Source organism: Anser anser, assembly GCF_964211835.1.
Source record: "Anser anser genome assembly, chromosome: 4".
NCBI lineage: Eukaryota > Metazoa > Chordata > Aves > Anseriformes > Anatidae > Anser > Anser anser.
Genome location: NC_139724.1, coordinates 40,197,688 through 40,225,341, shown reverse-complemented (window position 1 = coordinate 40,225,341; position 27,654 = coordinate 40,197,688). Strand labels below are relative to the sequence as shown.

General features: G+C 39.7%; 1 protein-coding gene across 2 annotated transcripts in view; it reads left to right on the top strand.

The window, feature by feature from the left end:
- The first annotated feature begins 24,160 nt into the window (after positions 1-24,160).
- The window catches only part of LOC310898179 (uncharacterized protein), a 467,382-nt gene continuing 463,888 nt past the window's right edge, over positions 24,161-27,654 (top strand). For both annotated transcript variants that reach the window (XR_014583048.1, XR_014583049.1), the window contains exon 1: positions 24,161-26,922. The gene's annotated coding sequence lies outside the window, so the exon portion shown is untranslated. The remainder of the gene's footprint in view (positions 26,923-27,654) is intronic.

Genomic DNA, 27,654 nt, shown 5'->3' with positions numbered 1-27,654 from the left:
ACAGTATACTTCTGAAACGGAGTTTTTTTTTTTGGGGGGGGGGGGGCTGTTTTGTTTATTTTTGGAGTTTTTTACAATGTGTTTTCCCTTTATGTGAAGTTCTTGTCAGGCTCAAGGAGTTTTAGAGTAATGATCAGTGAAGAAACAGGTGAAAGAAGTCACTTAGGAAGTTTTGGCACTACAGGGTTTCATAGGTGTAGTGTTGGACCAGGACTGAAGTGAGAGCCTTGTGTAACATAGCCTTAGTAAGTAAGATCAGGAGACAGAAAAGGGAGAGAAGGAGAAGATCTTACTTGAATCCTAGCTTCAATACTTCCAGCTCCTCACTCTGGTCTCTGAGGCTACAAGGTCTAAGCAAAAGTCTTTGTCATGCCACATAGCATAACCTTAGCGTTGCTAATGTCAGTTTCCTTCCATTAAAATGTCTCAGCTTCCCCCCACCCTGCCTCAAATCCCTATAAAAAGAAAAAAAAGGGGGGGGGGGGGGAAGGATCCCTGAAAACCAACTTACCTTGAGGTTTTTGCAACGTGCACCAAAGGAGTGTGTTCTTTTCTGTTAGGGCTGAGGGTTTGACTTCTAGAAGTGGATTTGATTTTTTTAATAGAAGGAGTAATGCTATGTCCAGGTGTTCTAAATTTATGTATGCAAATACCAAGTAACCTAATAATTAAAGTAATAATGTAATTCATAGTAGTTTACCTTATTCTGAACTTCAGACTAAATTCACCAACTGACTTGCTTCAAGCTTGTTCCCCAGACTTGCTTCTTTTCATTGATGTGGTGATTACCAGTGCATTCACCCAAACGACTTGAGAGAGCGAGTAAAATGCAAAGGAGGACTACAATAACACTACTAACATAATGTCATATTGTACCACATGAACTCCCTGCTGAACCTGGGGCAGCTCCAGAGGTCTGGCAAACTGTGTTCTGTCCAATCAAGGAAACAATTGTTTAAAAGCAACCGAACACCTGTAGCTTTCTCCCCACAGAAAGAATGGAGAAAAATTATTCCAGTACCTCCTTTTTATAATGTCTTGAGAGCAACATATAAATAATACCTTTTTTCTTTTTCTGTAAAGAAAATCTGTAAGGAAGGACTGTTAATCATGTTTCCTCATGATTGGGGAGGCCAGGCAGGTCCCCAGGATATGGCAAACTTTGAGCTATCTCTGTAACGCAGGTGTTGCTGGAGCAGCTCAGGCACAGCCTGTCTAACATCTTCTGCAGCTGAAATGCCAACTTATGGAAGTCACTGTCAGAGTTTAAAGTTCTTTATGAAAAATACAATAGTTGTGTGATGAAAATAATGGAGTACTTAAAAAGATTCAGAACATATCCCACTCCTGCACTGTAAAATACAATTTATACTATCTTAAAATAATCTACTGGAAAGGAACTTTAATTTTTGTCTTTTATAACTGTCAGTATACAACAGTGTAAACCCAAACTGAAAGGAAAGGGGAACATACACATAATTCATAGAAGTGCATTAATTTACTTATTTTTTTCCAAGGTCAGCATAACATTGAGCACAAGTAAAATTTTTCAAGAGTAAGTTATGGGTTTTCTGGAACACTTGAGGAAAAACTTTTTCTTCTTGTGGTATGAGTTTTGATGCTAAACTGTGTCCAAAAGTCAGATGCACTTCTTGTCTCCCCTTGGTGCCTGGCAATTGCTGTGAAATAAGTTTGAATAACAAATACCTGACCCAATTTACTAGGCAGGTCTTGTTCATATGATAGTCGGGTTTTCATTATTCCTGGTATTATGACTTTTATGGCAATTATGGCCATAATAATGGCAATAGCCATAATATAAATTAATAAATAATTATGGCAAAAATAGCAAAAAAATCAAAGCTGAAGGAGTTTGAAAATGTTGAATACCCCCTGCAGAAGTAATCTATTGAAAAGAATCCATGGTTTCTCCCTTCTTGGAATGCTTCCTTCTATAAAATAACTTCTATTTTGGTCTTTCAGGAGGCCCAATGAATCTCAGATTGTACATAGGGAGTAACAAAATGATGAGAAGTCACCTCTTTCTCTTTCCAAGAACAAGATAACTTTAACTGCTGCTAAGATAAAGTTACAGCTGCACTTCAATGGTGAAAAGTAAATAAGTTGTTTTTATCTCCCTTAAAACTGCAGGGTTGTGGTGGTTTTTTCTTCTCTTCTTTCTAGCATCCCATTTCATTTATTTTAAAGTTCTTTTTAAGTAGAAACCCTGAAGAACAGCCAAGTTGGCTTCAATTGTGAGTGATGACTACAGATAACTGGGTTATGATCTTGGCTGAGAGAAACTGGAAACAGTACTAACAACTTATGACTACCTACTGTTTGGTGGCTTTTGAGAGGCTTAAGCAAAAAACATCTTTATTTTGAATGCAAGCAGTGAATAAGAAGGAAATGTAGCTTAATCAAACACTACAAGCTATTCTTAAGCAAGAATATAAAACTAAAGCCATTAATACAAAAAGTAAAGCACCCTCTGCTTTCAGAGTATTAACAGTAGATAACTCAGGAATTAATGAGGTTGTATTTTCATAAACATCTGGTTGTCAAAAGCAATAGATGAATTCTTAGCAAATATATCCCTATAATTCTAGAATTGTGCATTTCTTCTTATACTATTACTCATGTTCTAGTGAACTACTAGGAGGTTGGACTCGATGATCTTGAGGTCTCTTCCAACCTAGAAATCTGTGATACCTAACATGAGAGTAAGGATAAACTTTCAAACCCTTTTTATGTAGCATCAAAGATACCTGAAAGGTCATAGCATTGCTGGGCAGCCAAGGCTCTGCAAGAGGGAGCACAAGCTATTCTCTAGGTCTGCCCTCAGCAATCCCAGCTGGATCTGGCAAGAGGAGATGGACTATCTTGGACCCTGGGATGTTACTAGGAAAGTGTAAAACTATGCAACATCACTGGTACATTCCTATTGCTTTGGGACTGCACAGATGTGTCATGTTCCTAGTGTAGATCCATAATGAAGATAAAAATGATAACGGCTACTTGATCTCTGTATATTTCTACAAGGTATGCTGACTAACAGTGGCTGTGCTTTTCTACAAGAGGACTTGGAAACATCTTCCCCCCACCCAGACAGTATTGCAGTTTCTGTAAAAGGAGGAGGGTATGATACAAAGAGGCTTTGGATTCTAGGAAACCTGGACAGATACCTTAATATGGACCTGTATCACTGTCCCATCAGAAGGTGCTTCCAGTCAGCATGTCATCCTACTCTACTCTTTCATTGGTCAACTCCACTAGTGAAAACTTTGCACACTCCTTTGTCTAGGTGTTCTCTGGATTTCTCCTGAGCATTGTGACTAAGCCTTGCTTGCTCACCCTGCCTGCCAAAATAGTCCTGCATGCTCTAGCTCATCTCCCATCTGCTCTTTCCTCTCACCATCTGCTGAATAGCAGGGATCTCTTCCTTGATCCTCACTCTTGGTTTTGTAGCAGTATGTGTGCCCCCATGGGTTTATGAGCTGGAGAAAGAAATACCCACACTGCATCTCCTTGAACTGAATAAGATAAAATATCCATGGTAAATGGACAGCTGAGCATTCAAGCCCATGTCTGACTCCAGGCAGTTATTGTGACGAATAGTTTCAAGTATATTGTGAAGTTGGTGTTGGGTGACTGTACACAAGGTAGTAGTGCCTCTTCTCTGCCATAACCATTTTGTGTGTGCGTGTGATGCAAGCATTATTATATGTCCCAGTGTTCTAGATCACGTGAAAGGCACTTAACTGTGCCTCCTCAGAGTGGCTGAAGTTGGAAGGTAGTTCTGGAGGTCACCTAGTCCAACCTCCTGCTCAGGGCAGGGTCACTAGAGCAGGTTCTTCACAGCCATGCCAAGTTACCTTTTGGATCTCTCTGCAGATGAAGACTGCACAATTTCTTTGGGCAACCTGCTCCAGTGTTTGAGCACCCCAACAGCTCAAAAAAAAAATAATAATATGATGTTTAAATGGAACTCTCTATTCAACTTGTGCATCTTGCCCTTTCACTGGATGCTGCTGAGAAGAGTCTGGCTTTGTCTTCTTTGCTCACTCCCACTAAACATTTATGCATATCATTAAGATCCCCTCAGCCTGTTCTTCAGACCAAATGATCCAAAATGGCAGATGCTTCAAGACTTTAACTGTCTTAGTGGCCCATCTTGTTGGTCTCAAGCCAGTATACCCAGTTTCTCGCTTGTGCTAGGGAGCCCAGCACTGGACACAATGCTCCCAGTGTTCCTGACCAGTGCTGAGGGGAAGGATCACCTCCCTAGACCTGCTGGCAATGGTCTTTCTAATGCAGTCCAGAAGGATGTTGGCCTTCTTGCCACAAAGGCACATTGCTGGCTTATGGTCAGCTTGGTGTCCACTGGGACCACTAGGGCTTCTTCTGTCAGCTGACCCCTAACCTGTGCTGTTGTGGTCATTCCTTCCCAGGTTCAGGACTTCACCCTTCTCTTTGAATGCCATGAGGTTCCTGTCAGCCTATTTCCTCATCCTGCAGAGGCAGCATACAAATTGGGTGTATCAACCACTCATTGGCAGACCTGATGAGCGTTCACTCTGTCACATCAGCCAGGTTGTGAATGAAGATGATCAGCATTGGCCCACGGGGCTCACCAACTGTGACCAGTCTCCAGCTCGACTTACCTTTGAGTCTAACAGTTCAGTTAATTCTCAGTCCACACTATCTGTTTATCCAGCCAATATTTACTTTTTTTTTCTATGAGGATGTTTTGGATATACTTCAGAAGCCTTTCTTAAAGGTTAGGGTGCTGGACTGTGAAGTGGGGTGGCTGAGCAGTGGAAGATACAGCTCTGCTGCAGGTTTGGTGGAAAGGCAGGGCAAGTGTTGAGGCTGGGGATGCTCTGTTTTGGCTCTGGCAGTTGGACCCTAGGGGAAAATTAAATCTGTGCCTTGTGAAACATGGTCACACTGAGTATTTTCTTCCTAATTTTCCATAGGAACCCAATAAAAATAGACAAATTGAAACTGTTTGAAACTTTGTTTAAACCTTTTTAATAATCTAGAAAGTATAAATTTAATATCCTATGGTTTACGACTACATTAAGTACCATTATGTAGCACTGTGCAACATAAAATACAGTCATAAAAGGTGCATCAAGTATCACAAGACCAGTGAAAGCTGAGCTGAGGTTCTGTTACATGATGTGTAACTACTGAAGGTAGATCTCTTTCGATCTACTTAAAGATGCTGTCAATGCAACTTTTGCCTTTATGGTTGAGCTACCAAGTAAACTTGTGGTACGGGTTGCTAAATGGAGCTACTGCCTATAATTTGGATCTCAAGCAGAGTGAGGCTTCTGCTATGTACAGCTAAAAAATAGATGTAGTTCTTTTGTTTCCCCCTCAGTTCTGTGTGAAATGGGCGAAAGACAAATTCTATTTATTTTTTTAACTAGACAATACTCTAAAACTACCTTTACAACTTTTTCTATTCAATAAATATACCGTACAAGATGCAATCAAATTCATCTTTCTTCTCATGCTCTGAGGCCTATCTGTTTAATGTTCTTCATAGACTTAATTCTTCTTTGATGGAAATCATCTTATACGTGCTATCTTTTCACTTAGTCCTGCTAAAATAAGCATTAAAGCTTACTACGCTCACAACTTTACAAGTTTCACTTTGTCTGCATCCTTATTTCATACACCACCATATTCAGTATTCTCACATGCAGCCAAGTGCAGTGTTGCATAGATCAGAAAATTCTGCATTTCACTTACTTGCAGTTTATAGTTATGTTTTATGAAGGCACTGGGCTTTGACTGTATAAAATGCATAATTTCTCAGTAAACAATGTTTTCTCGGTTTCCCATATCAGCAAATACACCAAACCACAGGTGACCTAAATACTTGCGTCAGCAGGTCTCTCCAATTTCACCTCTCTTTCCTCCCTCACTTGCCCTGCCTTGTGCTTGGTAGCAAGCTCAGGGAAAACGGCCCAAGCTGAAATGGGACAGCCTTGCTGTGTAGGCTGTGTCCTGCTCTCCCCAGCCTGTGATGACGAGGGCTCGCTGAGGCTCTGCCCTTGCCCCACACTCCCCTGCTGGCTGCGATGAGCGTGGCTGTGCAGCATGAGCTGTTGCCCTTGGGGCTCGTTCCTAAGGGTCCCTGCAGAAGTTTAAGACAAAGGCCCTGCTTTGCCACTCTTTGGGGGAATGTAGTATAAGTCAACGCTGTTGCACTGAAGGAACTGCCCAGTACCCAAGAGCAATACTTGCTTCACCCTACGCAACCTTCTCTTCTTGATTGCATATGCAGAATACTGAACAACTTCTCTTTATAACATTTTCTTTATCAGTCTTTTACTTTTCATCCATAAAATACACTTTCATGACTAGATTTTCATCAGACTATTTTTTTCTTAAACACTTCATAAAGTTTTTGGTTTGGTTAGATAAGGGTTCATTGTTTCTTAACTATTTATTTCTGTTGCTGAAGAACTTAAACACAAAATCTGCTGAAGGAAGGAAACTCTTACCTCCTCTGCCCTTTCCAGTTATGACTTCTGTATTGTGTTGCGTGCTCTGTAGCATTATCAGTGTGCCCTGAACATGACTTTGCTCTTACTTATGGTCTTACTTAAGCCATATAGATTTATCATTGATAAAGAAAAGGTCGGATGGTTACAGCAGACAATGTTATTTTTTTCAAAAATATGCAGTGGGGAAGTTGTGCAAGTATATTGTTGTTTCACTATTGGAGTCCTAAAAATATGAGCAAAGTGTGAGTCTTTGTGTGGATCTGTAGAAAGCCTCAAACAACTGTCACGTGAAATACCTGCAAATTGTTTCTGTCTTTCTTGACGTTTTTACTCTGGAGTGCTGCTGTGTTATTTAAGATACCAAGATGGTATTATAATAGTTGTTTTAGAGAGTAAGCACTTTAATTCTCTTTCAGCTACAGATGTGATCAAATACATGTCATGGAATACTTAACTATACTTTGGTTTATAAACCTGTATTAAATTAATGAAAAATCAACTCAGTGGTTTTATTAGAACAGGCTGCCTTTTAGAGGCATGCCATTTTTGGCGTACGTGAAGGCTACCTGTGAGTCCTAAGAAACCATGGAGTCACCCTTTATGTTAGCATCTCTGCAGTGTGAATTCCTGTTCCTTGAGTATGTTGTGGTCACAATAGACAAGTTTACTTGTACAGGCAGCAAAGTACAATTTGTTATGAATTTCTTTTGATTGCTGAAATGTGATGCATTCTGTGTGTTTCATAGTGTGTAAAAAAAAAAAAGTGAAGCTGTTGATGAGGTCTGAATTTTAAGCAAAATTGGACACGGCATGTTTCTGTTTCTGACACTATCACAAGTGGATGATAGAATGAACAATTAATGTACTCCATTTGAAACCAAACAGCAACAACAAAACCCATGTGACCAGAACGGCACAGAAAGGTGAGTTTCTCCTTTCATGTTGTCACCAGCCTTGTGCCAGAACATGAGCAGCAATTCTCAGCGTAGCTCATTCTCCATTCTGTAGATGTCTCTGATCAGAGGAGGTGAGACACACACCTTGGGAATGTCCAGTAGAGCTCTTCCTCGTGATTTGATTCACGACCTGTTTTGTTTCACGGGTTGATCAAACTCCAAAAGCCTTTTTGCTACATTAATTTTTATTGGTATTGGTCTTCTGACTACTTCTTAGTTGCTTCTTGAAATTAGCTTATTATACAAAAGCATTGTTTTATTCATGTATTGTCTGTCTTCATCTGTATATATGCGATCTCTGCACGTTTTCACTGAAAGTGAGTGATTACATAGATTGTATACATGATGCTAGTCTCCAAAAATACCTTCTTCCTGATTGATTGACTTAATTGCAAGTGATTAGAGGTAGGATGTCCATTTAACATGTAAAAAAGACAGTTTATAGCTCAATCACTTTCTAAAACACATCTCAATCAGGAAGTGACTACTTCTGCTTTTAATTAACGTGGTGCTGCTGGCAATATCGTGTGTGTGCTTTTTAACAGGTGTTACAAATTCGGATATGCAAAGCAGGGCAAAATAGGAAGAAATACAATGTAGGTGTTAAGCATTTTTTTCTATCAAATTCAGATTCACAGCACTAATGTGGAATAACATGCTTTTAAAGGAGAGGGTGAAGGAAGGGTGTTTCCTCTTAAACCCATAAGTGTGTGTCCTTCACCTTCTGTAGCTATACCCATGGGAAAACTGTATTGGAGTGCCAGAGCCTGTGAGAAGTGTTCCATCCTTAAGGCTTTTTGAGGGGAGGAAAGTAAAAGGGAAGGGAAGCTAGAAAGAGCTGCAGCAGAGAGTGATACCTGAATAGGCCCTAAGGGTGTGTTTGTGATGGAGGGAATTGTTGCTGAAAGTGGGATCTTGTTACTCTGACAAGATGGAAGTAATTACTTGTGGTCAAATATAGGCTGTAAAATAATGGCTCCTGATTGACTGGAGACTAGTTATGCTAGCTAACGTTATGAAGGTTTAGATGGAATAGGTGTTTAATGCTGGTGGGTTTCTTTTTGGTTGGTTGGTTTTCATCCTAGCAATATTTTTGTAGGGAGCTGTTCTCTGTTTTAGACTTATGGCTGTGGCTGTTTGGGAGAATCGCTGTGATATCATCTCCTCAAGACTGAGGGTGTCCTTATTCAAAGTACGTCTTCAACAATACAATGTTCTCCAGTAGGGTGTTGCTTCACTATTAGCTTACAGTTTTTATTCCTCTAAAAACAACAAAAAAATCTGCCCTGTAACTTTTTTCCAATAATTTTAAGACAACTATCATATGTTATCTTTCCTAAGGCAAAGTAAGTGTACAAAGAAGATAAGAAGCTTTAGTTTTATGTCTAGAAAAATCAGGAAACAAAAATCCCTCCCAGTGGGGGAGCAAGGTATAAAGCTGACCTGATCTAATTTACCTTAAAGTAAGATTGAAGGGTTTTTGTTAGGTGGCTCTTTCCTTCTCAATGTCCTCTTTTTACCTTTCCTTGATTTATCTTACATCTTCGTTATCCCGAGGTGAAAGCAGCGAACTTATCTTCTACTGATGACAACTCTTTAAAAACTCTGAATCACTAAGGCTATAAGCCCAGAAGCAACTGGAGGCAATTAGGAACACTTGCTTTAAAACTCGTACCCAACCTACACTTGCTTAACTTGGGAGATCAGAGAGAAATATAGCTAGAGGACAGCGATGCTAATAGCTACCACATCTAACAAACCATAAAGGTGTGCACTGGAGAACTGTGGCAATATTGACTGTGTGTTCATTAAGGACATGATTTCCAGATGATGAAAGCATTGCTCTGCTGGGAGACATTTTACTACTTAAAATGGCAGATAAAGTTACTCTCTGTTTTATTCTGTTGGCTTTAAAAATAAAAAATAAAAAAAATAAAAAAAAAAAAAAAGAAAAGAAGTGCAGAACTTGTTGGCCTGAAACTACTCTTGGGATGAAGCTTTCTGCAGTGTTGTACCACCATCTCTGAAGAAGCTGCATAGCTGCTTCTGGAGCTTGAAACCCATCAGGAGCATTGAGATTAATAAGCAATAATTTCACTCCTTTTACTCTTGATGACTAACAGCCTTGTATATTTAATGTATCTGAAACAGAACTTGGTATCATTATGGCAATGAAAAGTAAATCCCACCTCTTTGTGAGGCTAATTTTTTGAATTCTAATGTTTCTTTTTTACTCTTGCTTTTCTGCTTGCTTCCATTTCAATTATATTTTCTCCTCAATAGAGAAATCATGTTTCTTTACCCTTTAATCTCAACACTGTATTATGTTTGTGTGTTTTTTCTTCCCTCTACTTAATTCTACTAATTGTGGTTTAATGTCTGTGTTCTTCCGTTCTGGCCCACTTTTCAACAAAGTGCATCAAATCAGTCATTGACCAAATAATTTACCAACAAATCAGGTGGCTTTGAAGTTGGAGTTAATTGATTTTAATGTTTTTGGTGTTCTTTGTGTCTTTGATCTAAGTTATTCTATAGAGTACGGAAGCAGAGCTTAAAGTTGAGATGTTAAAGGGCCCTGTGAACAATGGCATTCAGCAAGATCACCATCCTCCCACTTGTTTTTATTTATTTTTGGCCATGTTGAGAGGCAGAGCCTGCTGGAAGCTCCGGAGGGAAAGCTAGAAAGCACGCAGGTCATCCCTGTCTGCCTGAATCCGTGTAAGTTTCCTGCACGGCTGCTCCAAGCACAGCTCTGCTGCTTGCACACTCCTGGCTCTGTTGTGGAGGTGGCAGTAACTTGTGCTCTTCTCCAGGGGCAGGACTGCAGTGCTGCTCTCTGCTGTGGAGCTGCAGTATCTCAGGGAGCTACTGGGTGCTCTGTTGGCTGCAAATCAAGACCTTACAGCTGCTCCTTGGCCTCCAAACACAGTTCTCTGTGTAATGAATTTCACTCACAAAGGTGTAGAAGTGCCAGCACTACTGTTTCCCACAGCAACCAAAATTTAGGATGATATTCTCCTTAGAGTTGGAAAGGACCTACAAGGATTGTCGAGTCCAACTCCTGGCTCCGCACAGGACCACCCAAAAATCAGAGCCTAAGTCTGAGAGTGTTGTCCCAATGCTTCTTGAACTCCATCACACTCAGGGCCGTGACCACTGCCCTTTGGAGCCTGCTCCAGTGCCTGACTACGCGCTGGGTGTAGAATCTTACCCTAACACCCAGCCTGACCCTCCCCTGTCCCTGCTCCACGCTGTTTTCTTGGGTCCTGTCACTGTCCCCAGAGAGCAGAGCTCAGCCCCTGCCCCTCTGCTCCCCTCGTGAGGAAGCTGCAGGCCACCGTGAGGCCTCCCGTCAGCCTTCTCTGCTCTGGGCTGAGTAAATCAAGGGACTTCAGCCACTCCTCACAAATCTCCCCTCTAGGCCCTGCACCATCTTTGTAGTCCTCCTCTGGACACTGAAGCTTAAAATCCAGTATTCACATGTCTGTCAAATGACTGAATGCAATACTTAATGGTGTATGGAGAAGTACCTTGTGTTACAGACAAGCTGCTTAATGCATTTGCAAGTTGTCTTGAATTTTAACCCAACTACAACTATTCCAGATATAAAATACATTTTAAATACAGAAAAATTGTCATTCTGTTGCTATAGAATTGAGATTTTTTATTTTCAAAAACACAACTGGGATTTTTTTTGCAACATGAGTAGAAATATTAAAAGTTGAAACATCCCATGATAGATATGGATTAAAATTACAGATTTTAAAATGAAATAAATGATGGTTGTAGAGTATATAGCATGAGGAAAAAAATTTAATACAGCTAAATGTTGCAATCTGGATGTGCTGTCAGGTGTTATGCTGAAGGTCAATTTACTGGGTTGAAGTTGTGGTCTCATCTCTTGGCTGAGAATTTGGAAATCCTCTGTATAATGGTCAGGGTGGTGTCTCTTGGCTTCTTGAGTTTTACAGGTAAAAATTGCCAGTTCATAGGTAAAGATTTATCTCTCATCTTGTAAGGACAGGATAAAAGGAAAACTTGATGATCAAGGATATATATATATATTTTTTCCTTTCTGGATTATGTTGGGGAAGTAGAGGGGAGACAGCAAAAAGCACCCAGTTACTGACTTCTTATGTTGGTTTCCACCACCCACGATTGTGAAAAGAGGCAGAAAAAGTGGTCACTTGTATTCCCTATTTGGTTAGCCAGCCAGTTAAGAAACAGCATGGTATTAAAATGGTATATATTAAAGCACTGTGACTCTGGGCCAGGATGAAAACATGCCAGCCCAGCTCAAGTAAAAGGTAACGAGCAACTGTTTTTCCTTGGTAGCAGAGCATGAGAGCAGCCTGGAAATGAGCTGAAAGATTTTAGTTTGAAGAGTCTCGTTCCAGTAATGCTTTAAGCTAGTTGTTCTCCTTCAGGTTTGCCTACATAAAAAAACAAATGACTTTAACAAAATGATGACTAAATAAATCAGTTCTTAGAGCCAGCTTTTTCCCCTAAGCTTATAGTACTGCCTAATTTGTCTACCACAGGTCTTTTCACGTGACTGGTGGTTTTGTTCGTTCATGCTTGTGATGTATTTTTTCCTGCCCCTGTTAGCTTTTCATCTTGGGCAGGTGTCTGCTTCTGTATCATTATAGATACAGAAGACCCTTCTAGGGCCTTAGAAGGGGTCTTCTAGGCCTTCTACAAATGTTGAAAGTAACAATACTTTAAAAAAAAAAAAAAAGACAACACACACACACACACACACAAATGAAGGCAGAGAAGAGTAAGGGCCATGCAGAGTCACCAGCAGCACATCTTGTGGTGTTGTGCATGCTGTGTGCTGGAGAGGGCCTGGGAGACTGGTGAAAAGCAGAAGGAAGATGAGGAAAAATGCAACTTGCTAGTCCATGTTGTAGTTAAGTGCTATTTATCCTTTTTACAATATTTACATTGGCAGGGTTTCATTAGGGATTTATGGCCATCTGTCTTACAGATTTATTGTATATGTTGTGGATTTTGCAAATTAAAACTACTTTGGAAGTGGAATAAATCCCTTTTGTTGTGCATATCCGAACACCTGACTTTCCTGAGGATAAAGCAAAGTTTTGTGCATCTGCTTAAAACACTTCACCAAATGCTGCTTAGACTGATCGGTGGATAGTAAGAGAGCGATAACATTCAAAATGCCATTCCTACATGCCTATTTTAGCACTATGGATGGCAGTCTTCAGCTGATAAGTAGCCTGACACTTAATGCATATTTTTTTCTTTATCTTTCAAATGTGTTTTACTAGCCTTTTTTCAACTTGTCATCTTAAAACTTCTTTTGTAATATGTACCTCTTATTAAATCGTGTTAAAGGTACAGGCTCTTCAGTGTCATCTTTTTTTAAAGTGCAAAGAGAGGTGCAGCAGACGTGTGCTGTCCTGCTGCCTTCCTCAGTGCTCAGTTCTGTCTGTGGGCTGAACAGTGCAGAATGCCCCACTGAAAGTGAAATGCTGCTGTGCCACAAGTGATTTCCCCAAAAGCGTAGCCTGTGGAAAAGAAGCAAAATCTTGCCCAGTGAAGGTAAAACAACGTTTTGTGGCAGAAAGCATGAGTTTGCTGTTTTGCTGTTTGGTGATATTGTGAAAAGGCATTTAGTGCATCCCTCTGACTGGAATTGTGCTTTCACTGAACAGTTTTAATGTCTGTCTACAAACCACAGGGTTTTGGTGTTTGCCTGGGGCTATATCCAGCAACACAAGGAAAAAATAGTAGCAGTTAATGTGGAAATATTCTTGTGAAATGAAGTCTACATACAAGTTTGAATTCATCAAAACTTCTGAAACACAGAGAAAAACTTTGTGTTGCAGAAAGTTTGACAGAATTTGGGGCATCCAGGACCCCAGGGTCAGGCCTCGTGCTGGCTTTCTTGCAGCTGGCAGCTCATGTGGGATCCAGTGCAGGGACCCCGGTTTGGAGGGCAGCCTGCCCCTGCTCCTCTGTGCCTTGAAGTAGAGCGTTTGCAGGTAACCTGAGGATTCAGACATGTTTTTGTTCCTGAGGGCTTTTTGCCAATACATTACAGGAGGTGAAAACTTTGATTTATTTTTTTGACTACTTGTAGCAATACATATTTATCTGATACAGTATTTGAGGAACAGGATAGATCAACAGTATGGATTAACAGAAATAAGTCATGTTGGGAGTAACTTCTGCATTGAAGATCTGTATTGTGAGACAAAACTGAATGGAGAAGAGTAGTAAATTGTACCCATCTGTGCTGTGAAGCTCATAATATCTTTGAGGTACCAGAATGATCCCATTGTGGGCATTTTGTCTGTGCTCACTCTAAAATTTAACTATAGTGTTAACTTGCCTTCACCTAAAGGAATTTAAGTCCATTTTCTACTTGTACTACTGCTTATTATAAAGCATGTGAGAGTTGGGTTTTAGCCCTTTCACAGAAGCTTCAAAGTGCTGCTGTTTCAGCTGGAGGTCTTTGCTCCTTCCTGAAATGGCCAACATCAACACCATGACCAGTTTTTATTCTTGGCAACGAATGAGAAAATACTCTTTGGTAAATATCTCACTTGTACCCAAAGCTTTGCCTCCCACATCATTTCCACTACAGGCTCTTTCCTCATAGATCAAAAGCCTGGAAGCATGCTGAGCTTGCATGCTGCTTTTGCAGTGGTGGGTTATGGATGGGGGGGGGAGGGGGGCTGGCACCTGGGAGGCAGAGATTAAAATATTCTAGATTACAATATATCTTCCCCACATCCACTTTCTGGGGAAAAACCCTGAGGGACAAATGTTGGGTATTCAGGTGGTATTACTCTAGATAAGATCTTCTGGTGCCCCCTCTCTTTGCTCTCTCTTCCTTCTGTGAATAAACCCATCACCATTTCTCTGCATCTGGGTGCTCCTCAGTCAATTGCTCATGTTAACTTTTATAGCAAGGACTAATTTACTAACTCACAGTCTGACCAGAGGATGGTTGCGTTGATGAGGTCTGTATGGGCCACCCTTTCATGTATGACTGCTGTGCTGTGTAGCACTTAAGCTCTGCAATGTTGATTCTTCAGGCTTTGTATTTTCCTTTCAGCTTGTATTAAGCATATGTTGCTTCTCTGTACACAGGCATCTCAAAGAATTTCTCAGCTGCCTTTCTGTCATCCCTGAGTCCAAATTACAACTGTCAATTATACATGAAAGGTAGGTGAGATCAAAGTCTTCCCTTAGTCCTGCTACTTGTGCATCTGCTTTACCACTGCACAACCAAACTTCTCTATCAGAATGCTCTTTTCCAGTATAATCCTGCTACATTTTATGAGAATGATAATTTCGAGAGCTTCATGCTATTGTACAGTGGATAATGAAGAACACTTATGTTTGTAAACGAGAGACAAATTTAAAGCACATGTGAAGGACATCTTACAAAGACTAACTTCATGATTTCCTTCAATGTTTGACAAGGATTTTAGCTAGAGTTGGAAATATTAATGAATCAGATGCTTTCAGAGTAAGACTGCAAAAGAGGGGATTTTTTTTAAAAGGTTATAACTGAAAAAGACTAATAGTGATCAGAGGTGAAGTTCTGTCTTGTGAATTTCAATGGGAATGTTGCTGCATCCTCCCTTATACTCTTGATATACCTGTTGTGAATGTATTGTATATGCTTCTAAGGAAATTGAAGGAAAAACTTTGGAAAGGATGCATCTAAGTGCTTTGTTCAAACTAAAGATCCCCAAACACAACAATTTTAAGAATTTTAAAATATTCCTGTTAAAACTGGGATGACTTGAAGTGAATAAACTTATATGTGCTTTTCAGCTCCAGCTTCATTGTGATGAAACATAATCATCTACTTACAATTAAGGACTCTTGATATTGAAGCGCTCCAATTCTTGAAAGCAAGTGTATATTGATAAAAGATGATAAGCAGTACAAAAATATCCCCTGGCTACGTAGTCTTTCCAGTGTTGGAGAAACTCAGTTGTACTGAAGCTCTTGTGAGGAAATTTGTAAAAATGTACCACTGTGCTAATATATTTCAAGGATTTTAGTGCTAGAAGTTTAATATGCTGAGTAATATGAGCTTCTTTGGTCTTCAGCTAAAGCTTCTTTGTACAGGGATTTCTACCATATAGTGGTTTTTGGTTCCCTATGGATTTTGTCATTAAGCATGACAATATAGTTCATGTCAGCTAGCACTCTAATAAAAGGGAACTTCTCGTGTTTTACTTCTCTGCTTGCTTGAGCTGTTGGGGGTAGAGTCAAAAGAGAAGAAAACTTATACAAAATACTTCGTCTGTTAAATTAAAAGCTGCTCAGTTGGATGTTTGTTCTGAAGATTTTGAAACTGGATGCACAACAATAAATCTCATGTATAGGGTACAGCAAGGAAAAGGATCCACTCTATTGGCTTTTCTTTCAGTGAGTGTAGGGCATATATGTCGCCAGTTGCAATGAGTTCTGAATCATCGTCATCATCAGTCATTCTCTTTTCAGACATTGAAGTCTCTTAACAATTGCAAGCTATTTGAGGCCTAGCTCTTTTTATTTAGTGTGATTCAAAGAGGCCATTGTAATATCAACATCTTATGTTCTCTTTCAAATAAATTGATCCATGTCAGTGCTTCAAAAAAAAAAAAAAAAAAAATAAAAAAATCCACATCCACACACAAAACCCAAGCTAATTATTTCACTGTGTGAGGTTTAACGTGGTACTGTCTGTAGAAATGACAGCTTTGTACACATCCTGCTTCATTTTGGAAATGCTTTTAATCTTGTTGTTTGTGCTAATCTAGAGAAGAAAGAAGCTTTACGTAACATCATTTCAAAGGCGAGGCATATCTGTTCTTGTTTCACAGATCTGTAAAGTGTAATTGTACATCTGAAACGTTTTCAAGAAGAACGTAATGTGCTTCAGCATAAGTTTATTAAAAATGTACTTTCCAAATTGAATTCTATACTCTAATTAGACTAGTTAAGGAAATAGGGCAATATTCTGACTTCTGCCGAGCTGTTTAAATTCAGAGCATTACAGCTCACTATGCTGATGTTACTTTTGCTTTTTGCCAATGTAGAGGTGGCTGTAGCTTAGCTTTTGGCAGTTTGGTCCATTCCCTACCCCCACAGGTGGGAGGAATAAAATTGAGATTGGTGTTTTGAAGCCTCTCTGTTTTGGTTTCTCTTTAGAAGAGGAAATCAAACAAGCACCTGGGGGTAGAGATTTTTTTTTTTCCCACAGCATGGATCTTGAATTCAACAGAGGAAAACAATGGGGTGCATGGGGGCATCCTCTGAGCAGCAGATACTTGTGGCTGCTTACCGTAGCACCTCAGTCCCAGCCCGCAGGGCCCTCTCGTTCTCTCTGCCCTCTTACAGAGCAAGATGATTGTGACAGTGATTTTTGCCTTGCACAGAATGAGCCTTAAAGTCCACAGCCACGTCACTGCTCTAATATGATCTGTGAATATGTATCGTAGGACTTGTGCTGTCCTTAGTATGGTTGGCCTTGTGCTGGGTACTCATATCAGGGACTGAACGAGTGTTAAGCACAGAGGACACTTCAGACTTCTTTCATGAAAAGCAAGAGACCAGTTCTTTTTGTCAGAATAGCCATACCCAGGCTAGCAGGGTACACATTTGGACTTCGAAGGACTGACTCTGGCTTGATTAGCTGCACTGAAAGCTTCATTTTTCACTTCTAAGGTGAGCACAATGACTAGCAGGCTGTTGGTTTTCTTAGATGAATCTCACTTTCTTCTCTGCTCTTTGTTTTCATTTCCCCTCCACTTCCAATAAATGATCAAGCTTGCTTTGCAGCTTGGTGGCTAGGATAGATTTTTGGGATGAAGTTGAGTGAAGTGTCGCATGTTCCAGTTAAGTGCTCTAATTTTTACAGATTTTACTTACTTGGAAGTAAGAGGGAATGGGCTTTTTCTTCCCCTTTCCCTCATTTAGCCAGAAATGGTCGTCTCATCTAAACTGGTTCATACATTCCTTCAGGCAATCCAATTTTTATGGAAAAAAAAAAAAACTTTCATCAGAAAATCCCTGACTTGTTGTGCTCCCTGGAGACCCATATCTACTGGATTTTTAGTTTCTTTGCCTCTGACACATTGGCACAAAAAAGACTTTAATAAGAAGCAGAGGCAAACCCGTCATTCATCTCTTTCTACTGCTCTCGGATTTGTAAATGAGCAAAGTTTTCTTACTTTTGTGGTAATTATTCTGTAATGATTAAAAATACTGTAGTTCTCAGTGGTTCCAGCTCTGAATTCCTTCTTGTTGATTATTAGAAGACTCCAAATGCTAATGATAACTATTAGTCAGTTTTGGAATTCTAAATCTTTCCTCCAAATCAATTATTTGATGTTATTCTTTAACCTTGTTTTCTGGACATCTTTCTGTTTTCAGACTCAGCAGGAAAACTTAAGTCATATTCTTCATTTTTTATATTCTGATGTGTCTAGGAGAAACATCAGAAAATGAACTGCAAGTTGTAGGAAATATAACTGTGGGATTATCAGTAGCTTAATGACGAGGTTTATTGTCAATGACTTCGTGAACCTCATTACTTAAAAAAAAAAAAGGTTTTAGACCATATTGTGAATTTAATTTCACTATTGCTGCAGTGGTTAATTTTTTTTCTAAAGAATTTGAAATTAGAATCTAAATTTCTAAAGAATATGAAAGGAGAATCTAAAACCACTAGAGAACTTGTTTGGAGCATGTGAGTGGGGAAAGAGAAAGGAAAGGGGGAAGGTGAGTGGAGCTCTGAAGACCCCTTGCTGACCACCAGTGCCTGGTGGTGTATAACTGCTAGGAAATCTTAAAGCTGTTTGAGGCAACTTCCACTCATCCCAGGCCCCTGGACAGTCCTATAGTTGATGACTATATGCTCATGAGGGATTTGGAGGGGTTTTCTTGTTCATATCCCATTGCTTGTTTTCTGTAATGCAGATCATGCGTCTGATCTGCAGTTCCTCAGCTTTCAGAAGGGCTTCTGTCGTCTGCTTATAGAGCTTATGATGGACCCTGCTCGATCAGTAACCACTGTATAATACTGGTCTGGTAATGAAACTTTGCAGTTCTTCTTTGCCTATGTGGAAAGATGATTGAAATACCAATTGTAAAGCAAACATAATTTATTGTTGTATGCTACGTTATGCAGCTGCTGCTACCTTTCCTCATATGGTGGCAAAGTAATCTTAAATTTAATGTAAGTCCTGCCTAGTTTTCAAATCTATTGCAGTACCAAAATAACTGGGAAAGTTTGGATTTCCATATGTTTGTAAAGAAACAACACTTTGACTAATGAAAATCTTGAGTCTCGCAGATAAACTGTAAATACTTCAAGAAGTGTGTGTTAAGGGTGGGAATTCTTTCAGGGTGACATCAACAACATTGGCACAAACTGCGGCACATTTTAAATTAACTTATTTTTCTTTCCCAAATTTACAATGCATGCAAAATGCTGATACGGTTCAGAGAGCTGTTTGTACAGAGCAGCGGAGGCAAGTTCAGCATTATGTTTGTCCCAGCATATGAGATGCGAGGTTGGGGGCAGGAAGCTCTTTCCCTCTGCTTCCTCAGCCCTGGGTTGGAGATGGGAAGGCATGAATGAAGCTGGAATTACTGAGTGAGAAGGAGCCCCCAGCGTACGGGGTCTGGGCTCTGGCTTAGACCAGCCTTTGTGCCTTGCAGGAGAGCCGTATGGGCGGCCGAGCTGGCCCCATGGATCAGCGCCCGCCGCTCTGCTCACGAAAGGGAGTAAGTCTGGGAAACGTCAACGCATAAAACCTCTGTCAGCCCTGGCTTGCAAATTTAGAAATGAGTCAAGTCATCAAAGCATGTATTTTACTAATAAATCATGTCTGAAACTCTGTGCTATGCAAATGAGCAATGTAACCAGGACATAAGCGAGACTGACTTTGTTCCTATAAAAAGATTTGCTTACTTTTAAATGACGGGTTTGAAATGATTGAGGGGAGAGAAAAGACATGAAAAAAACTGTGACACAATAGTGGTGTAAAATAACACAGTAATGTGGGGGGAGAATGTGTCTACCACAAAGCAATACATCTTCTAACTGAATTTTTTTTTCTTTCTACTTTTGATACCTCCCATGTGGTGGTTGCTTTAAGGATAGAGAAGGAAACCTAACAATAGTGTAGAGATTCAATTCTTTCTTGCACATGTTCTTTGAATTCATTATTTTCCCAAAAGACTGTTTCTAATTATGCAAGTCGCACCAATTTCTAGTAATACAGCTGTTGCTTCAAAATCTATAGTTTTGTCCCATACTCCTTTCTTTGAGTCCTTCAAGCACCTGGCTGATATCGTTATGGACAAAACTGTACCTTTCCCCTCTCATGCTGTTTTGTATGTAGACACAGTGTCCTCTTCCTCCAATGACAGTCACATTGGCATATTGCTCACCCCTCCAACCAGAAGACCAGCAAGTGTTTTTTCTCTCCTTTGATTTCCCAAAGGCTCTCAGTGGAGCAGTCCAGAGAAACACCAACATGTAAACAACTGCCTAAGTTGCCTCACTCCATACAAAGCTTCCACCCTTGTGCTTGTCAATTGTTGTCTTTTGTCTTTGCATGTTGTCCATGCTATTCCTGGCATCTCTTCCTTCCTAACCTTTGTGACCCCAGAAGATGGTTTTCCCAGACCTAATGAGAACAGGTGAGCGTAATCAATGTGCTTGGGAGACCTGAGCATCTTTTTGCTGTGGTATAGTAAAGGAGGACAAGGGACAATAGGCTGTGTTGTTCCTCTTAATAGACAATTATCATATTCTAATAAACATGATCCTTGTAGAAAAGGATATCTGTGATTTCATTTAATAAATGTTTTTGAAACACTCAGGCAAACAGTTTTAGAGTGTACTTGTGTATGAACTGTATTTGAATAGATTTGTGGTAACATTGGTTATGCACATATACACAGTACAGTCAACCACAAATGAAACATGCCGATGCACACGTGCTAGGACTTCATCTGTCCTCTTCTAATAGTGTGATGATTTAACTAGCTTTTTAAACTCTTCTTTCCTGTGGAACCATGGTCTGTACAAAATCTGTAAGGCTTAAAAGAATTGCAAGGAATATAGAACAACGGCTAAACTATTCTAGTTCACAGTAGACATAATCTGCTGGTGTGGATTTATCTGTCATCTTAAGCAGGCACTCAGGAGAAGAATGGTACCCAGAATAGTTTTCCAACATGATTTTAATTTTATTCATAGGGAGAGATGAAATTTCTGCAGATCTTATATTTCAGCTACTACTCCACCTCTTTTCATGTGACATATGCCACAATTATGAAATATAAAATCACATCAGAACTCACCAAAATATTCTTTATTAAACTTCTTGAGTCCTGAAGTGAAATCCTTCACTGACAGCAGACCATATTCTGTATTAATAATGGTTTGGAAATTATGGTCTTTTACAGTAGTAAAGGCTAGATAATCAATTGATTAAAATCAGCGTAGCTATCCTGCAAGCCTGTTCCCTTTGAAGAAAAGGGCATTGGAGTGTATGTGAGGGTCAACCTGACACCTAACCCAACACTTAGTCATCTTGCTTCATCACACCTCGGTCAGGGAACTGGCTGCCATCGCCTGGGACCTTGTGGTCCCTTTAAGTAGCCTGATGTGGTCAAATCAGTGCGCATAACATAACAAGAAGGGATCCTCCCAGAACACTCTAGAGAACACTATAGCTGCCACCATTCCCTGCAATTATTTCAAACCAGATCTTTGCTGCAATTAAGTACACAATTTCTGTTGATTACCCAGTAAGTTGTGTCCTGCTCAAGTTAGCAACAGTTGGTACTGTGTAATCAGGGAGAGGAGGGTTGGTTGGATACCAAAAGTGGGCTGAGACCACCTACGTTTCAGAGCAAGTCCCTAACCTAGAACACCTATTTCCTAGTGTCATAACTGATGCCTGGTTCCCTGTTACTTGTTGGTTTGAGAAGTAACATGGTTACTGGATAGTCACAAGATGGCTCATGGGTTAGGTAGGAAGACTTAATTTGGTACAGTGACTGCTCATGAAAGTATATAAAAACAATTAACATTCAAAAATATCAGCTAGCTTTAGTCAAAAACTAAACTGGCAATTATCAGTAATTAATTTACAGTTATATATAGCATGATGTGTGTGTGCAAACACAACTCCGTACTATGAGTTGGCAGAAGTCAAGGATTGTTTATCAAGAATTACCTTATAATGGTTAAAATATTTAATAAAGTCTGTTGTCAGATTTAAAAAATAAAAAAATGCACACCTGAAATCTAGCATTACATCCATGACTTTGTCCTTGATTCTGTTTCTACCAGTATTTCCTGTTATGAACTATAAGATCCCTTTTTTTTGTTACTTGTATGATGCTGGGCTGCTTTATTTACTCAGTTCATATTTGCATTAGTGCATGTGGATAGAGGAATTTATTTGCCTCATCACAGCTGCACCTAAGTAACACCCACAAAGTTCAGTCAAATGTATTCCTGACAATTGCTTAGGTTAAGTTCTTCAGTAATGGATAGGTGCTATATAGCTGGCTATGGTCAAACCTTGTCTGGTTCCATCCAAGTTTATCGTATGTTTTAAAAGACTCCTTCAGTGTTTCCTTTTTTTTAATGCTTAGTCCTAAACAATGTCTTACCATGAGACGAAACAGTTGACATTTTGTGAAGCAATTGCAGACTTTCCAGAATTGTTTCCTGATACTGTCAGAGTGATCGGAATTGTATAAATTACTTGCACCTTTCAAGCAGCTCTGTAACCTGAGCTCAGTGATGAAGCTGTGTGAGGCTTGGGGAGGGGAGGGAAATTTATGGGGTACCAGGCAGTGCACAGCATTTAAATTTCCTTAGTTGTACATCCAGTGATTGCAAGCACATGGCATACCCTGCGGTATTTTATTAACTCTGCAGAAACAAGAAAATGTGTTTTAAAAATGCATATATACACACATTTTCTTATGGTAGAAAGACTATATAACTAAACCCATGTACCAAGAAGCAAAATTATTGAAGTAACTTATTTACAGAAAACACTAAAAAAAAAGTTACTGTACTGAGGCATCCTACACATTTATGCTGATGCTGGTGTTTTCTTCTTTTATTCAGAAGGCACTGGTATACAGTGGAATATAGTACTCCTGACCTATCTTCAGAGTCAAGCAATAACGAATCGATAACATTCCGAACAAAACAAAATATGAGTGAGATCTTAAGATCTTATTTGTAAGAAGCATTAGAGACAAACGGATGCTTCCAACAACAGCCACAAAATGGTATGAAAAAAAAAGGTAGAGCTAAAATAATGTTTTCTCAGACAATATGATGAGTTGTTTTAATTATCTCAATATATTTCAGGTAATTAGTAGAGCAGCTCATACAAGCTATCCACTTAAAAGATACTGGTGCCCGTTGTTTTGGAAGTAGGGAATGAATAATGGAGATGTGCACATCTGTTTTTGTCTTACTGGGAAAAAAAATATTTGAGAATGGGAAGGTGGAAGGAAATGGGGGGTGAACAAGAAACAGTAAGGGTCTGTAATTCTTGAGTCATGGAGGACCGCAAACTAGTAGAAAATCAGAGAGAAATAAAAATCCCTATTACCACCACCCTCAAAAAAAAAAAGAGAGAGGGAAAGGAATTTATAGGTGAATTATTTTAGGAACAATATCCCAAGAGGAATGTGGTGTAGTGAAGATTTCAAGTTAATTGTTGAAAGACTGTGGAGACAAACCACCCTTGTCAGAAAAAGCACTGGAAACATAATAAGAGACAAATATGGCAGCATAAGTAATTCTTTAAGCAGGACCGATCTACTCTGGAAGCTTGTGGAGCATTTTACCTGGAGAGCTGTAAGATCATTTGGATAAACATTCCTTTGGTGTTGCCCTCAAATGCTGCATGTCTTTCCACCCTATGTTTCGTTAGTGTTATGGAGATGCCGTCTAGAAATTTGGACAGATGTCTTTCTTCCCTCTCCTACAACGATGCAAAGTCACAATCTTGTACTTAGCACACTTTACTGAACAGTTAGTTACCTTTCAATTAAGTCATTTAGAAATCAAAGGAGCCTCCTTCATACAACTCATGCCTACCTACTAAGAAGGTGTTCTTTTCTTCTGTAAACTGACAATCCCGACCAACAGCATGAGTCTGCTGTACCCTCAGAAGCGATCCTCTGGGCTGATCCTCCCCGCTACCCTAGCTGCTGTTTTTAACAGAAAAGAATGAGCATCCTTCAAACAAAGCTAGTCTTATAACCCTTAAGAAATTTTGGCTGTTTAATTTGAGTACAGGTGGGGTAAAAATAGAATAAAATAAAGAGCCTCAGGTACTTGACTGTGGAATCCTTGCTTCCTTGGAAGGTATTATTCTTCTGATCCCTTTGTAAATATCAATGGTTAGAACTAAATAAAGCTGTCAACATCTGGGAATAGACAAAGTTATACAGTTGAAACACACTCTATATACCAGTGTACACATTCGTTTTGTAGAGACGCAGATGCTACTGGTCATCTTCTTTTTCTTTTTTTCTCTCTAGTCTCCTATTGATGCTGCAAATATGTAATGAGAAGCTGAACAGGTGATGCAGTTACTTAGCATCTGTGTAAAGATGGTGAGCAGATGAAAAGCATTTAAAGGTATATCCTTGTAATGCTTACAGTTTGTTGTAGCGATACTTAATACAGAAAGACAAGCAGATGATAGCGGGACCTAACTGGGTTGAACTGTGCAACTTGCTTGTTCTATTTTTCTGGATTGGTCGTGCGCTTTGTACAGCAGTTGTACGGTGTGATGAATGCTGTTTCAGAGAGTCTGCGGCATCAAGACTTCAGAGTAGATATCCACCACAGAGCAGTCTGTGCTATCGTACATTGATCATTTTGAGCAAGGACCTTTCTTCCACGTTTTGTGGTTCCCTCCCATTATTCGTATACAGTTGCCTTTCCCGAAACGGAAAGCTGATGCACATCTGGGGAGCTGAGCAATAGCCAGCCCCATGCTGGGCTTTGGGGTGCTGCCCTGTCCTGCAGGACAGGTTCCCAGCCACCGTTCTTAAGTCAGTAAAACAACTGATCTTAGTTTTCTGAAGCACAATTGTTCTTTCATCTATTTAGAACTGTCCCTGGAAGTAAAGAAAGTCTTACCATACCGTGCTAAGATCAGAAGGCTGTTAAACAACAGCACTGCCAGTACTTTAGGTGTGTGAATATATGTAAAAGCACGTGGAAAAAAAGTAACAGTAGTTGAAACTACACAAATGAGAGGACTAATAGGGGATTTGTGTGCTTCCAGAAGGAAAGGAAGAACCAGAGTGTGATATTTAAATACACTTTTTAAACTGCACATTTGAGCTTGCAAGTAAAATGGGAACAGCTGTACCAATTACATCAAGGCAATTTATCTCTAAAGTTGGCTGTTTCTAGATGATAGCAAGCACTAGTTGGATAACAGGGATGGGAGGAAAGGGCATCAGTGCCCACTCTTTTGTTCGCAGTAGGTTACTTCCAGAGCCTCTTTTGCAGAGGACGTCAATAGGAGCAGTCAGAGGGGAGAGATGAGGCCAGGGCATGTGGATGCTGCGGGCTGAGCAGCTGGAGGCAGCATCCTCAGCACCTCGTGTGGCTCCTCTGGACATCCACAGGGGTGGCTGGCAAGGAAATCCTGACAGCTTGTGGGGTGGTCAGCATCTGGGAAATTCCAGGCTGGCCAGCAGGACTTGATGCCAGCACTCTCCTTGTGCTCCCCAGTGAATGGTCCTGGGCTGTTCGGGCTGCCTAGGTGCAAGCATCTGGGCACTGGGCGCCAGCCAGTGCACCGGGGACACACGTCCCAGTGCCCAGGGGTACGGAGGTGTGAGCGTCAGGTCAGTACGTGGCGGCAGCTTTGTTGTAAAACAAAATCCTATTCCCTTCCTGTGAAGTCTTTCACTGGGCTTTCCTGCTTTGCTGATGTCGACCTTACAAAATCATCCTATGCCATCTAATTTAGGGAAATGAAGCGCAAGGAATGAACTTATAAAAATTTGTTTAAATTGCATGATATTTTGAAGTTATATCCAAAATATTTAGCAGTTAAACGTGTGCTGTCTTTCATCATCTCATACCAAGATGAGACTGAAAACTAATCATGTGATTTTATGTTTGGGATACCTACACATTTTTGCAAATATTAGTGCCTCTCCAGTCTGCAGCTTGGAAAAAATTGAATATTCAGCTTGCATTTCATTCCGAGCAGGTAAGCACCTTTCTGTGCTTGGCTTCTTTTTGGGTGCACTGTTTGAAAATCTGGCATCAACACAGTCAATTAAAAAGTAGCATTGGCTTCAAGACTTTGCCTGAGATGTTTCTTCTTCTCTTTCTTGGCCAGTCACAGATATATTCATAATTATCTGAGAAGATGCGAGAAAAATCCCTGCACAACTAAACTTAATGATGGATCTGTTTTTTTTTTTTTTGTTTGTTTGTTTTTTCCCATGTTGTCCTTATCTTCTCTAAAGCTTTATTTTGACATATGGTATTGCTTTATGTATTGGCACTTCATTTCCTTGCACAAATGCAAATAAAGGCCTGCAGTGACCAGCATTTTTAAAAGATAAGTGAGAACATTTTGATTTTCAGCTTTTTAGGTACCTAGCATATGTTACAGCTTATTTATCAGAAGTATTTGGAAAAGAAAGTAAATAATATGGTTGTTGGGTGTGTTTTTTTTTTTTGTTTTGTTTTGTTTTTCTTCCTTGTTTTTCTCCCACATGTCCTAGTGAAACTTTTGGGGAAGATAAAAATAAGAATCATACGCAACTTTTGTTCCTGTCTATTCTGGACTTCATTACTCTGGATGGGATTAAAAATAATAGAAAATTAAAATATACCCCAAGATTCAAGAAACATCACTCACACTCATGTACAGGCGTACAAATAACTCATCTTTCCTTGTGGGTGTTTGTAAACCTCGTAACTCAACAAATTGAGGCATGGTTTACTTGCACACTTGCAGTTGGGAGTTTTTTTGGGGTGTTCAGTGCATGACCAAGTTTCTGAGCAAGTTAAATGCTTAGAAACCAGTGAATGTATCAGGAAATATGTTCCTTAATGCTGGACACAATCTTTGTTTTGCTTTGTAGTGTTGAGCATTCCCAGAAACAATTTCCCTCTCTAGCAAACCTGAAGTCACATGCTCGTTTAGCTACACCGTGCTTTGTGATGAAAGATTTGATGTGATTGCAAAGCACTAGTATTTTTACCTGAACCATTCTATCCTTTAAAGTGGGCTAATGGCTCCTTCAGAGAGGATGGGGATGTGCTTTTTTCATCACCTCGCTATGGCAACCCACCTCACCAGACAGGAAGGTGATTAAGAGAGTTCAGCTGCAGAGGCTCTGCTGCAGGAGCCTGCCTGAAGACTTGGATGGTAATATGATTTAAAGTACCCAGAATTGCTTCCTCTTGTTTACTTCTTAATCAGTTACCTAAATGTGATCTCATTATAACAGCCTAAACAAAACATACTAACAAGTCAGAGGTGAGTTCTAGGCACCAATTTAGGTCTTAGGTATGGATTTTTTAAAACTCCAAAAGTTGTCAGGTAAGGAAAAATATATCTTCTAGATTAAACATGAATTTACAATATTTCTTCTTGGATCCCATCTTTTCAATTGAAATTATTGTTTCTTTACAGCTCTCTCATTAAGAGATTGCACATTAAATTTGCTGATAATTGACTGTTAGCCCTGCAAACATGAAGAACTTGTGGAATTTGTTATTGTCAAATGAAATCTGATTATATTTGTGCAGGTTGACATTCTGAAGAAGGGATGTGTTCTATGCTAGCGAGTAAGGAGATAATCTAACGTTTCATGAGACTTTCAGTTTCTGCGGGTTTTCAATTTTATTCACTTGGTAATTTAGCTCTGAGGATTTTCAAATGCATTTGTTGAGGGATTTTTGTCAATGGGGATTGCTGCTGTTACTATTTTTTGCTTTTATGTAGCGTATTAAGCATGGTATATCTTGTACAGATTTTATTATGATAAGGTCAGTCTGAATTTAATTAGTTTCATTTGGGTCATGGAGAATTTATCAAATACAGTATTTCAGTAAGTGGCTGTTGCTGTCCAAGTTCTGTGGCCTTGCTGTGATGATG